This window comes from Pelophylax lessonae, assembly GCF_965119305.1.
Source record: "Pelophylax lessonae genome assembly, chromosome: 1".
In the NCBI taxonomy this organism is placed as follows: Eukaryota; Metazoa; Chordata; class Amphibia; order Anura; family Ranidae; genus Pelophylax; species Pelophylax lessonae.
The window spans coordinates 92,924,399-92,937,937 of record NC_138768.1 but is presented as its reverse complement, the minus strand read 5'-3'; the positions used below and the strand labels follow the sequence as shown (position 1 = coordinate 92,937,937).

The window sequence follows — 13,539 nt, the reverse complement described above, 5'->3', positions numbered from 1 at the left end:
AAAATCCCAAAGTCTGGGTTGTCCCTAGAACAGTAATTGAGGGGAAATCTTCCAACAGGGACACTAGTTTTGGTGACAACCAGGTATACCCTCACTTTCTGTTTGGCTTTGAGTCAGGAAGTGAAGGGAAATTTCCCTAATGGGACACAGATGGGGAAAAAACTGACAGGGGTAATAACCATCCTTTATTATATCCAAAAATAAAAATAAGTTTTGGCCTTAGTTCTACTTTAGGAATGTTTAGGAATGGCAGTGGTGCTCATAGCTCTATAGGAGATCAAAGGATGGCCGTGCCCATTTGAATTTCTTATAGTAGCATCATGATCTCTTTTTATAATTTTTAACTATGTCTATGATTATTTTATTATTATTTATTTATTCATCAAAATATAAAAAATATATTTCTTTTTTACATTGGTATTTATTATGATATTATTATTATTATCGTATCGGTACGTCACTAGCCTGGGAGCCAATGGCGGGCGGGCGCGCGCCGCCTGAGGCACGCTCCCGCCTCGGCTCGTTCACGGACACCTCCGAGCGTGTGACCGGCGGACCCGATGTCCGCCGGTCACTCGCGATCGTCCGCTGTGAAGGGAGAAAGGCAGGCGGCTAATGTAAACAAAGCCGCCTGTCATTCTTCCCTGTGTAAAAGCACTGGTCTAACGGTCCTGCTATGTAGGACCGTTGATCTGTGCTGTTACACCCACAGCCACATCCCTGCACAGTAAGAAGCACGCCCCTAGGGACACACATAGTCACTGCATCTCTAATAAAGTTAACCCCTTCCCTCCCAGTGTCATTTCTACAGTAACAGTGCATATGTATAGCACTGATTACTGTAGTAATGTCACTGGTACCCCCAAAAGTGTCAAAAATGTCAGTCAAGGGTCTGATCTGTCTGCCGCAATGTCGCAGTCCCGCAAAAAAAATCGCAGATCGCCGCCATTACTCGTTAAAAAAAAAACAGCAAAAATGACAAAAATCTTTCCGGTAGTTAGTAAACGCAATAACTTTTGCACAAACCAATCAAAATACGCTTATTGTGATTTTTTTTTTAACAAACATAGGTAGCAGAAAACAAATTGGCCAAAAATGTAAAAAAAATTTGATTTTTACATTTTTTTTGGGGAATTTCATATAAAAAAATGTGAAAAATATTGTTATTTTTGCAAAATTGTTGCTCTTTTTTTGATTATAGCGCATGATCAAAAAATCGCACAGGTGATCAAATACCACCAAAAGAAAGCTCTGTTTGTGGTAAAAAAAAGGACGTAAAAATTGTTTAGGTACAGCGTCGCAGGACAGCGCAATTGTCCGTTAAAGTCACGCACTGCCGAATCGCAAAATACCCCCTGGTCAGAAAGGGGGTAAAAACTTCCGGGGCTTAAGTGGTTAAACATGCAAGTCGCATTTGCTGCATAGCAATGCTGCACATTATGAGAGTAAGAGAAATCCCTCAGGAAGGGTTTGGGCTACACACAAAACACAGTTGGGTTGTTTTATGGCTGCTTTGCTCTTGCTTTGAAGCTATTTTAACTGACTGCAATAAAAAGGATATCTTCAGATATAGGTGTCCTTTTATGAACGGGTGAATTTTTTTCTCCATTGGCTTCTCTACAGTTCTCCGGGGAAAATGATCACATCTGGCACCCCTTTTATGAATGGGAGAACTTCAGTTCGCCCAGGGTGATCAGAGGAGAACAGTTTTCTCGGAGATCTGTGTAGAAGTCAATGGAGCGTCTGTAATCTCGTGAGACAAAGCGAGATTACAGTAGTATGAAAATCCCTCGCGCGCTTTAACAAGCAGAGATAAATTATCACTGCTGAGTACACGAGGTTATAAATAATAGTCCCCTTACATAAATATGTATATATATACACTGAATACACACACACATACATTGTATATATATATACACATTAAATATATATCTACATGTATGTGTGTATATATATACATGTATATATATACATAAATATGGCAGGGGGACATGATTACTGTGTTGGGGGGTCTGAACGAGGAAGAAGGAAGTCCATAATCTTCCTTTTTCCCCCTCAGTTTTCCCCCGATTCTGTCTTCACTCCCCGCTTCACAAGCTCCAGGCTGGTGAACCCAGGAGTGTGAATTCTGACCCAGATCGCCAGTGAAGTGCGGAGATCGCAGCTTCATAGCCTGGCCATTTCTGTGTCTGTCAATGACAGATTCCCATGTGAAGAGATGATCAGCGGAGAACATGTTCTCCTGCGATCATTTCTGTTTCATAAACTGAGAATGATCGGAAATGAGCTGTGATCAGCAGGATCACTGCTCATCTCCATTTCATAAAAGGACACCTTAGCACGGTAAATCCTAGGGACGGTTTGCTTATGAAAGAAGAACACCTTGAAATAACAAGTGCCCCACAATTAATGGCATTGTTTGTTTGGCCAATGCAGGGCAGTAACAATTCTTTATGGTATCTCTTTCCTAGTCTCTCAGACTGTTCACACTGATATATGAATACTAGAAACTGTCTGCAGAAGAATGGAAGTCTTGGGCCAACCCAGCACACTGCCCCCTTTCCAACATATTGGCATGTATAAAGTACTGTTGGGCAATTTACTCATCTGTCTCCTTTTACTGCAATATGGCAGCTCATGGCTGTCATAGTGAATACGGGCAAATTAGGTACAGTATAATGCAGGGTTTCTCAACTAGGGTTCCTCCAGAGGTTGTTGGGGGTTCGTCAGAGATGTATAGTAACTAAGTAGAACTACTTCACTACTGTACTTAAGTACCGAAAGGCGGTATCTGTACTTTCCTGGAGTAGAATTTTTTTCTCCTACTTCCACTTTTACTTCACTACATTTTTTCGATGATTTCAATACTTCTACTCCGATATTTTTTTTTTTGTGCTGCATAGCTACTTGTTACTATTATAAAAATGACCACTGCCAGAACAGTAGATGGCAGGTTTCATGAAGCTCAAAAAAATGTGTATAATGTCATGTGCACTTTTGACTTCTTTCTTTAATAACTTTAACTTTAATAGCTTTAACTTTAATAAACTTTTGACTTCTTTCTTTAATAACTACATAATACAGTACTTGTACTTTTACTTTCAGTACTTGAGTAGCAACATTTTTTTTAAAAACTACTGGTACTTTTACTTTCAGTACTTGACTAGCAAAATTAAAAAAAAAACTACTTGCAATACTTAAGTACAAAAAATGTTGAATACTTTAGTATTTCTACTCAAATCACTTTTTGATCGAGCACTTCTACTTCTACTCAAGTCACTTTTTGATCGAGCACTTGTACTTTTACTCAAGTATGGGTTTCGAGTACTTTATACAACTCTGGGGTTCGTTGAGCAAAGAGCAATCTATGCCTCTCAGATAAATTACCACTGACACCATTGATCTTTTTATCTTTCTGTAAAGTGTAGGGAGAATTTTTCCCACTGACCATCACACTAATGTATCATGAGTTGTAGATATAGTCAATATTAGCAGAGGTTCCCGAGGCCAGAAAGTTAAAGATTCCTCTGTGTTTAAAAGGTTGAGAAAGGCAGATATATTATATTTAATACATTTCTTAAGGTTGGCTACATGATGCTGCACCCCCTATTGTAAGGCCCCACCCCCATCGCTGCATTGTCATGGCTAACACAAAAGTCTTATAAGCCACAATACACAGAAGGTGCAGAGTAAGAGCTACTCTTGCTGTGAATAGTAAATACACTATATTGTCAAAAGTATTGGGACTCCTGCCTTTACACGAACATGAACTTTAATGGCATCCCAGTCTTAGTCTGTAGGGTTCAATATTGAGTTGGCCCACCCTTTGCAGCTATAACAGCTTCAACTCTTCTGGGAAGGCTGTCCGCAAGGTTTAGGAGTGTATCTATGGAAATGTTTTACCATTTTTTGAGAAGCTCATATGTGAGGTCAGGCACTGATATTGGAGAGAAGGCCTGGCTTACAGTCTGCACTCAAATTCATCCCAAAGGTGTTCTATGCGGTTGAGGTCAGGACTCTGTGCAGGCCAATCAAGTTCCTCCATTCCAAACTCACTCATCCATGTCTTTATGGACCTTGCTTTGTGCACTGGTGCGCAGTCATGTTGGATCAGGAAGGGGTCATCCCCAAACAAAGTTGGGAGCATGAAAGTGTCCAAAATGTCTTGGTATGCTGATGCCTTAAGAGTTCTCTTCACTGGAACTAAGGGGCCAAGCCCAACCCCTGCAAAACAACCCCACACCATAATTCCCCTCCACCAAATACCATACCATAAAGCAAGGTCCATAAAGACATGGATGAGTGAGTTTGGGGTGGAGGAACCTGACTGACCTGCACAAGTCCTGACCTCAACCTGATAGAACACCTTTGGTATGAATTAGAGAGGGGACTGCAAGCCTGGCCTTCTCATCCAACATCAGTGCCTGACCTCACGAATGCGCTTCTGGGAAAAAGGTAAAAATTTCCCAGAGACAAACCATGTGGGCAGTCTTCCCAAAAGAGCTGAAGCTGTTATAGCTACAAAAGGTGTGCCAACTCAATATTGAACCCTACGGACTAAGACTGGGATACCATTAAAGTTCATGTGCGTGTAAAGGCAGGCGTCCCAATACTTCTGACAATATAGTGTACTTTTATATATGTCTGCACATAATAGATGTTATCTCAACATATGTTCAGATGGGTTGCTGACTACACTCTCTGATATTCAGAGAAAACCTGCAAACAAATACATGAACTTCAATAAAAAATAAAAATAAAAAAAGAAATAGATTTAGTGCCGGGTCACACTTGTGCGATGCGGGAAGGCTGCGAATTTGCAGCCTGTTCCCGCATCACAAACGCACATCTGGCAGTTCACACTGCCATATGCGATACGCAGGGGGTGTCAATGAAATCTTAACGACACCCCCAGTTTGATCGCATATCGCAGTGCGATCTGACAGTTCGCACAGGATCGGATCACACAAGTGTGAACCACTGTGCGATCCGATCCTGATGCGGCTGAAAAAAAGGGTCCTGTGCGACTTTTGTGCGGGTGCAGTGCGAATTTAGCCATACAAAGTGTATGGCTGAATTCACACTGCACATCCGATCGCATGTAATGAAGGAGCAGTGCGCTCCGATATTACATGCGATCGCCGCACACGCTATAGTGTGAACCGGCACGGAAAGTATACGCAGATAAAGATAAACAACAGTGTATAATTATTAGCCCTTTCCAGCAAACACTCTCTAAAAAAATCCAGCCAGTTTTTACAGACCTGAAGCTGGTAAACAAACCCCACCCTGTACAGCAGTTCCCTTTAAAGCAGAACTGAAAGTGTCACCAAACATTTTATGTAAAAAATTACCTTTCTAAGCTGGCATAATGCCCGACACATTTCTACCTAAATTGATTCTGCACACAATGTTTAAATACTGTTTTTTAAATCTGATTGTCAGTATCTCAGCGCAAAACCCACAGACTTTTTTTCCCCCTTCACTTCCTGTCTCTTGTTATAAGCAGCGCACACTGTGAGAAGACAGAGCCGTATCATCGTCAAACAATGTCATTTAGGCTGGGTTCACACTGGTGTGATGCCAAACACCACTTGTGATTCGCACCTCATTGCTGTGCTCATCATATACGATGTATGTACGATGCAAATTCAGCCAAACAGTTTGCATGGCGGAAATCGCATTGCATTTGCATTTTTTGGGTTTCAGACCCATGCAATCCGATACTGTTCGATTCCACAGTTCCCACTGCATTCTGCGAACTGATTTAGGGGTGTCATTAACTTTACATTGACACCCACAGCAGTGTGAGCTGCCTCCGAGTCAGATGCGATGTGGGAACCCGCACAGGAATCGCTGGGGTTCCTGCATCGCAACAGTATGAACCCAGCCTTAGCGTGCAGCTTTGCACATGAGGAATCACAGGTTCTGGAAACAGTTTGGTGTCATCTAGGGTTCTCACTCATACAGGGTGTGGGGGGGGGGGTCCAGGATGCATGTATCATAGGGACAATACTGGTGTAACGGACCTGCGACCCACATTGTGTCTGTGGGCTTCCGTCAGTGTATGGCTTCCTATAGTCTGAGCATAGAAATCAAATATTCCAGCCATCCCCATACAAAGCTAGCCGACAACTTCAGGAACCTTCTCCTTTATTGAACATTCTCACACAGTTTATATACAGCATGGACATCCCCCTACTGATCAGATTACCACACACAGGTCAGGGGTTGCCTGATTACATTATCATACGCAGAAGAAATTGTATACAGAAATAGAATTAACCTGAACTAATTATCTAGCCATCTGGACAGAAACAATATGTGAGTTCATTAACAATGGGACAGACAGGCTTAACAGAATACACATCACTCCTCAATACACAGACAATAGGTACAATACACATTATCATAACTGTAAACACAGAACCCATTTGAAGCAATCCAATCCATATTCTCAGTGTCCATTAAGTATCTGTCTTTCACTCCCAGTGGCGGTGAGCACCGTCACAACTAGCTTTTCAGTTTTCTCAAGGATTGGCAAATCCTGCCCTAGGTCCTGGAGCCCGGAGGCTTTGTAGAGTCTTGAGTGGGATGAAGTCTTCGACCCTAGTTTCAGGCTTAGTTGGCCACCAGACCCCACTGATTGTGCAGCTTTGCACTGGTTCTTTTGTTTTGCAAATGACTGTGGCTCAGGACTACACCCTCGCCAGGAGGCTGTGTGGCTGCAAGGAAGCTGGCAGAGGTGTAGGTGTGCACAAACAGCTTTAGGATTGTCTGTGAAGGAACAGCGGCGCTGCAAAGGAAAGTCAGGACTGAAGGGAAAATTGGTGTGTTGTGGCATTGGAGTGGAGTGTAAGGGTAAGCTTTTGTTATATGTACTTTTTTGGACAAGAAAGCCCTAAAACAAAGATTTGGTGAGATGACTGGGTCCTTAGAAGCACCATACTTGAGTTAATATGCTATACAGTATACTGTGGTTAAGTACAGTGTACTGTTAAAAATACAAATCCCAGGGACCATAGTGCTGCCCTTTGTACTGTGCATGCGTCCCATGCTGTGTGGGCATCGATTTTATGAATGGGACATTATCTTTGATTTTGCGTGCTGTATCTGCACATATCTCTACAGCCCATTTCAGTAGCATGTTATGGAGGGTGACTACATTCCCACATGCAGTGGGACCATGAAGAAGACAAGAAGCCACTCTAATAGAAAAAAGCAGAGCATAGCAGAGCAGAATTTAAATCAGCCCTTCTCAACCTTTTTATCCCAGGAACCCTTGAAATCATTTTCAGGTCTTGGAAACCCCCGCTAGAACCAGTTCATTGGTGGTCAATTGGAAAAATGCTCCTTACAATGATGACCAGTGAGAAGAATGCAGCTTGTACGATGGTGGTCAGAATGCCCCCCCCCCCCCCATTGCAGACAGCTACAAGGATTACTGGTATCATGCAGTGGTGTAGGACCTATGCAGTCACCACCAAACAGTCAGCCACAGCTCAAGAAACCCTTAGCAACCTTTGTTGGAACCCTAGGGTTCTATTGAACCCAGGTTGAGAATGGCTGTGAAGGAAAATAATTATTGCAAAATGAGAAAACACCACACCAGGCAGTGGGGAAAGCAAATACAATTATAGGATGCATCAACAGAAGGATCACCAGTAGGGGGAAATAGGTCCTGATTCCCCTATATAGATCTGTGTCCAGTTCTGGAGACCTCACTTACACAGTGATATTGATAAGATGGAGCAAGTCCAGAGACAGGTAACAAAAATGGTAAAAGGTCTGAGGGATAATTAAGAGCGACCTCAGGAACTTAAAGTGTTACTAAATCCACGATCCTGCATTCACTATATCTGGTCTCCCACAATACACAGAGCATGGAAATGCAATTATTTTAGTAACTATAAACTGCTAAATACCTTTTCTCATCAGCAGTTAAAGCAGTCTTGTGACTTCTATCAGTGCCTGGTTAAAGCTTGTATGAGGAGTTTTCATACTGCACTGGCTGTCCTATCAGGATGCAGGACTCCTGACCCGCTGTCTGGACAGTGCTGATTGGCCCTGTGCTGATCACATGCACTGTCCCAAGAAAAAAAAAATCTCTCTAGCAATACACACCAAACTGAGCATGTGTAAAATGACTCCATTAATTCTGTCTTATCCGGACATGTTATGGGGACAATGCAAGAAGAGGAGGATCTGTGCATACAGGATCAAACAATCTTTTTATACAATGCAGAGGATTACCACTTAGGTTCCACAGTGAGTATAACAAGCATGCTTTACTGCGTGTACAGTCTGATTTTACTGTTGTGGGTTTAGTAACACTATAATATGTACAGTCTGGAGGAAAGAAGGGAAAGGGGAGACATGCTTAAAAACCTTCAAATACATTAAGGGGGCGAATAAAGGTTTAGGAGGGCAGTTTTTTAAATATGAAACCAAAATCAAGAACATGGGGACATGATCTCAAATTAACTGGAGGAAAGTTCAAAACTAATCTTAGATGGTATTTTTTTATTGAAAGGGTGGCTAATGCAGTGGTAGTGAACCAGTCAACAGTAAATGGCTTCAAACATGCTAGGGACAAACAAAAATCTATACATGCCTATACTTACCTGCTCTGGTCAATGGTTTTTCACAGAGCAGCCCTGATTCTGGGGTCCCTCCTCTCTTCATCAGGTGCCCCAAGGGAAAGCTTCTTTGCCTGGGGGCACCTGTGCATGCTTGTTTCTGAGTCCTGCTGCTGCATCCATTGACACAGACAGCGGGACTTGTCAATTTCTTGAGGCCCGAAAACCAGAGCAGGACAGTGCAAATATCCCCTAAATTACCTCTTTTTGGAACGTAGACAGTTTAGGGTATTTAATTAGAGGCATGGAGAGTTTTTTGAAGTTGTAATTTTTTTCTTACAATTTTGTGGAAGATAGACATTTAAAAAAAAAATGTTTTTCACATTTTTTCTTATTTTTTACATACTGTCACCAGTGCAGTACAGCATCATCATATAACTTTTTTTTCATTTTTTTTATTTTTTATTGCATTTTTTCTTTGTTTATGTTTTTTTTTTAACACATTGTGGCCAGAGCAATACACTGTTACCATAGTAAAACAGTTTTTTTTTTTTTTACACATTATGATTGCTTATACCAGTGAATTTCATTGTTATAAGCAACCATTTTTGTAATCTTTATTTATTGCTTTCATTACTTTGTATAAAAAGATCACAGAACAGACAAACTTAGAACACAGAGAAAACAAACAAGTCCAAGAAGGTAACAGTCGCAGTACACTCAATGACAACCAAATAAGGGGTATTGAGGCAAGAAAACAGCATAACTGTGCTATAACTGATGAATACTGACAACAATATATTACACCAATCAGCCCAATATTTTCCAAAGCCGATTGTGACTCAGTACCTTTAACGTGGACTTAAGAACAAAGAGTGGTAGATGAAAATGCGGGGAGGAAGGAGGCATGGAGGGAAGGGCAGGAGGAGAGGGAAACAGGTAGAGAAAAAGGGGAATAAGGTAGCACTCTACTTTTAATGACAATTAATGACCCCCAGGGGTCAGAGGCCTCAGGTAGCCCCAATTGTGTCAGGTGTGGGAATTGGATTAGATGGAGCCACCTGAGAACCTGTCAAGGCTTAATTGGTGTAATGTGGCCCATATACCATAAAACTTATCGTGGCAGTCCTTACATGTTGCCATCCATTCCTCCACAGGCATAATATCGTTCACTAGGAGAATCCAGTCTGCTGGACTAGGGGTTTGAGATTTCTTCCAGAATATCAAAATTAATCGTCTAGCTGCGTTTAGAAGATGGGGCAGCACTGACTTGCGGTAATGGCTTAGAGGAATGGTGGGGACATGAAGCAATACCTCCAGCAGGGTATCAGGTAGATCAATGTCCAAAATTGCTTTGACTTTGGATCTAATGTCTTGCCAGTAGGGTTGTAGCTTGGGGCATTCCTACCAGATGTGCAGGAACATGCCCCAGTGCCACACTCCTTCCAACAAGCATCTGACAAACCCTATACCAACGGGTAAGTAATTTTAAACCACTTTTCTGCGTTTTCCTATACACAGAGCTAGTGTGGGTGAGCTGGTAAAGGTGGTCATGTTGTGCCTCAGTAAATACATGCTGCAGATCTCTCTCCCACTCTCTTATGTAAACAGGCTTTCCCCTGGTCTCCAGCGATTGCAACATCCCATACAGTGTGGAATTGTGGAGGTAGACATACAGAGCCTCTCGAAAGGGGATGCTGAGGTGGGAGAACTAATGGCTTGGGGCAGACTACGAGTGAAATGCTGGATCTGCCTGTAGTGCCAGTTATCTAGAAGAAAGTGGCCATAATGTGCTCTCAGAGTGGCTAGGGGTAGCAATCCTTGGTCTTGTACAAATCTGCCGCATCTCATCTCCCCATCAGCTGCCCAATAAGCAACCATTTTAACTGAATGAATTGGTTTCATTCAGTGTGTATTGTTGTGATTAGCTGTGATTGGCCACAGCAAATTACATAGTAGAGATTGGCTGTAATTGGCTCTGTCTGTACCATGTGATCACTGTGACCAATCACAGCTAGCAACACAATTGTACACAATGATTGTCTTGAATTAAAGTCATTCATTGTTTACGATTGGCATGTGGTCTACTGTGATCAGTCACAACGATCACATGGTACTGGCAGCAGGCCGGTACGTTGATCAGTCATCGACACAGCCGATGACAGATCACGCTACAGAGCGGCCGTGGGGCGGATGCAAGGCACGTTCTGGGAGGACGTCATATGATGTCCACCTGGAATGACAGAAATGTCCCATCCAGCCATCATTTGACAATAGGCAGTGTGGGAAGTGGTTAAAATGCTGTTGCTATTGGACAATTTCCCCTTTTATCCTGTTCCATTGACAACTTTAACATTTTGGATTTTTCCTCATTTTCAACCCCTTACTTTTCTATCCAAAATTAAACACAGAGGCTTTAGATACAATTTAGGAAAGGACAATTGTGGTTTTTTTTTTGTTGGCTTGGTAAGTTCTATTTTCTGAGACATAAAGCCCATATTAGTGCATTTAGATGAACCGCTTAAAAATAAACACTTTACTTTGACTGTTACTTATAGCTAACAAATTGGTTTGTATTAATATAGCACATCAAAGCTCTTTACAATCCCTATGTACATAGAATATGATCAACTCTGAAATAAAATTCTGTCCTCAATAATTAATAGCCTCATATAGTCCTTGGTAGTTTATATACCTTTATGTATAATGTATAAGATTCAAGTGCTTCTGTAAAGAAATTCATTTTAAAGTAAATTAGGAATGCATTAAGATCCCGTTTCAAAATACTGTGTGTGATAAAACATATTGACCTTACTGCTTATGTTATCATTTTAGAAATAGATCCATTAAAAATACATGCTGTATAAATACTGCACCAAACAATTTACACTCTACAGTCCGGCGCACAAGAGGTCTTTCCATGATAATGCAACCTACAGTATTACATAATGGTATATTATTAATATTAAAGACTAAATATTGGTTAATCCATAAAACATTCATTGACAATGGTGAGTTTATAAAATATCTTGAAGTGTTTTAAAGCAGTGGTGATTAATAATACAAGCCATCATATATAATATTAAACTCTACATTCAACCAGCAAACATAGTATTAGGTTAGCAAAACATAGTCATTAACCACTTAAGCCCCGGAAGATTTTACCCCCTTCCTGACCAGGGCCTATTTTGCGATTCGGCACTGCGTGACTTTAACGGACAATTGCGCAGTCGTGCGACGCTGTACCTAAACGAATATGATGTCCTTTTTTCCTCCACAAACAGAGCTTTATTTTGGTGGTATTTGATCACCTGTGGGATTTTTTGATCATGCGCTATAAACAAAAAAAGAGCGACAATTTTGCAAAAATAACAATATTTTTCACATTTTTTTATATGAAATTCCCCCCCCCCCAAAAAAATGTAAAAATCAAAATTTTTTAACATTTTAGGCCAATATGTTTTATGCTACATATGTTTGGTAAAAAAAAATCGCAAAAAGCGTATTTTGATTGGTTTGCACAAAAGTTATTGCGTTTACTAACTAAGGGAAAGGTTTTTGTCATTTTTGTTGTTTTTTTTTTTTAACGAGTAATGGCGGTGATCTGCGATTTTTTGCGGGACTGCTACATTGCGGCGGACAGATCGGACCCTTGACTGACATTTTTGACACTTTTGGGGTTACCAGTGAAATTTCTACAGTAATCAGTGCTATACATATGCACTGTTACTGTAAAAATGACACTGGCAGTGAAGGGGTTAACTTTTTTCGAGAGGGAGGGGTTAAGTGTGTCCTAGGGGCGTGATTCTAATTGTGATTGCATGTGGCTTGATGTGTAAGAACAGAGATCAACGGTCCTACATCGTTTGATCTCCATTCTTACACAAGGGAGAATGACAGGCGACTTTGTTTACATTAGCCGCCTGCCTTTCTCCCGATGTAAAGGATGATCACGAGTGACCGGCGGACATCAGGTCCGCCGGTCACTCGCGTGGGGGGGTCCGTGACCGAGCGGGAGCACGCCTTTGGGGGCGCCCGCTCGCTCCCTAGAGCCTCACAGGCTAGCGACGAAGTCCTACGTTGCTTTGCCTGTGAGGGGCTGACCGCCGCAGTAAATAGTCGTGCGGCGGTCGGCAAGCAGTTAAACCCCTTTTTTTGGCAAACTGGTTGGTGAAATAAACTGGGAATTTTTTCTGTTTTTGTCTAACATAGTCCTTAAAGTGACACTAAGTAACATATTTTTTTTTTTTCCCAAAAAATAATATTCATTTTTAATTAAATAGTTTCTTATTGTGTTTTTTCTGCCTCCTTGTACTGTCCTCTGTCCTCCTTGTATTAGTTGTGCTCATGTACACTGTTCTATGCACACTACACGTCCCACAGTCTATAGTCCATGTTGGGAGTGAGGGGGGTGGGCTACGTTCCTACATACAGTGGGATCATGGAGAACAAACATAGCCACCCTCTAACAGGAAGTCAGATCACACCAGCATAAAATACATATTTGAATAGCATTATTTTTAGTGTCACTTTAACCACTTCTGGAACGGAAGATTTTCCCCATTAATGAACAGGCAATTTTTTTCGATTCGGCGCAGCGTTTGTTTAACTGATAATTGCACAGTCGTGCGATGCTGTACCCAAAAATAATTGATGTCCTTTTTTCCCCACAAATAGAGCTTTCTTTTGGTGGTATTTGATCACCTCTGTGACTTTTATTTTTTGGGCTATAAACAAAAGAAGAGCGACAACTCTGAAAAAAAAAAAAACAATATTTTTCACTTTCTGCTATATAACATTCCCAATAAAAAAAAAAATGTTTTCATCATTTTAGGCCAATTCGTATTCTGCTACATATTTTTGGTAAAAAAAAAAATCCCAATAAGAGTATATTGATTGATTTGCGCAAAAGGTATCGTGTCTCCAAACTAGGGGAAAGATTTATGTCTTTTTTATT

The 13,539-nt window shown here is 41.2% G+C and overlaps 1 protein-coding gene across 2 annotated transcripts in view; it reads right to left on the bottom strand.

Annotated features, from left to right (window-relative positions):
- PARP8 (poly(ADP-ribose) polymerase family member 8) overlaps nt 1–13,539 on the bottom strand; it is a 427,949-nt gene that overhangs the window by 149,049 nt on the left and 265,361 nt on the right. The gene's annotated exons all lie outside the window — the stretch shown is intronic.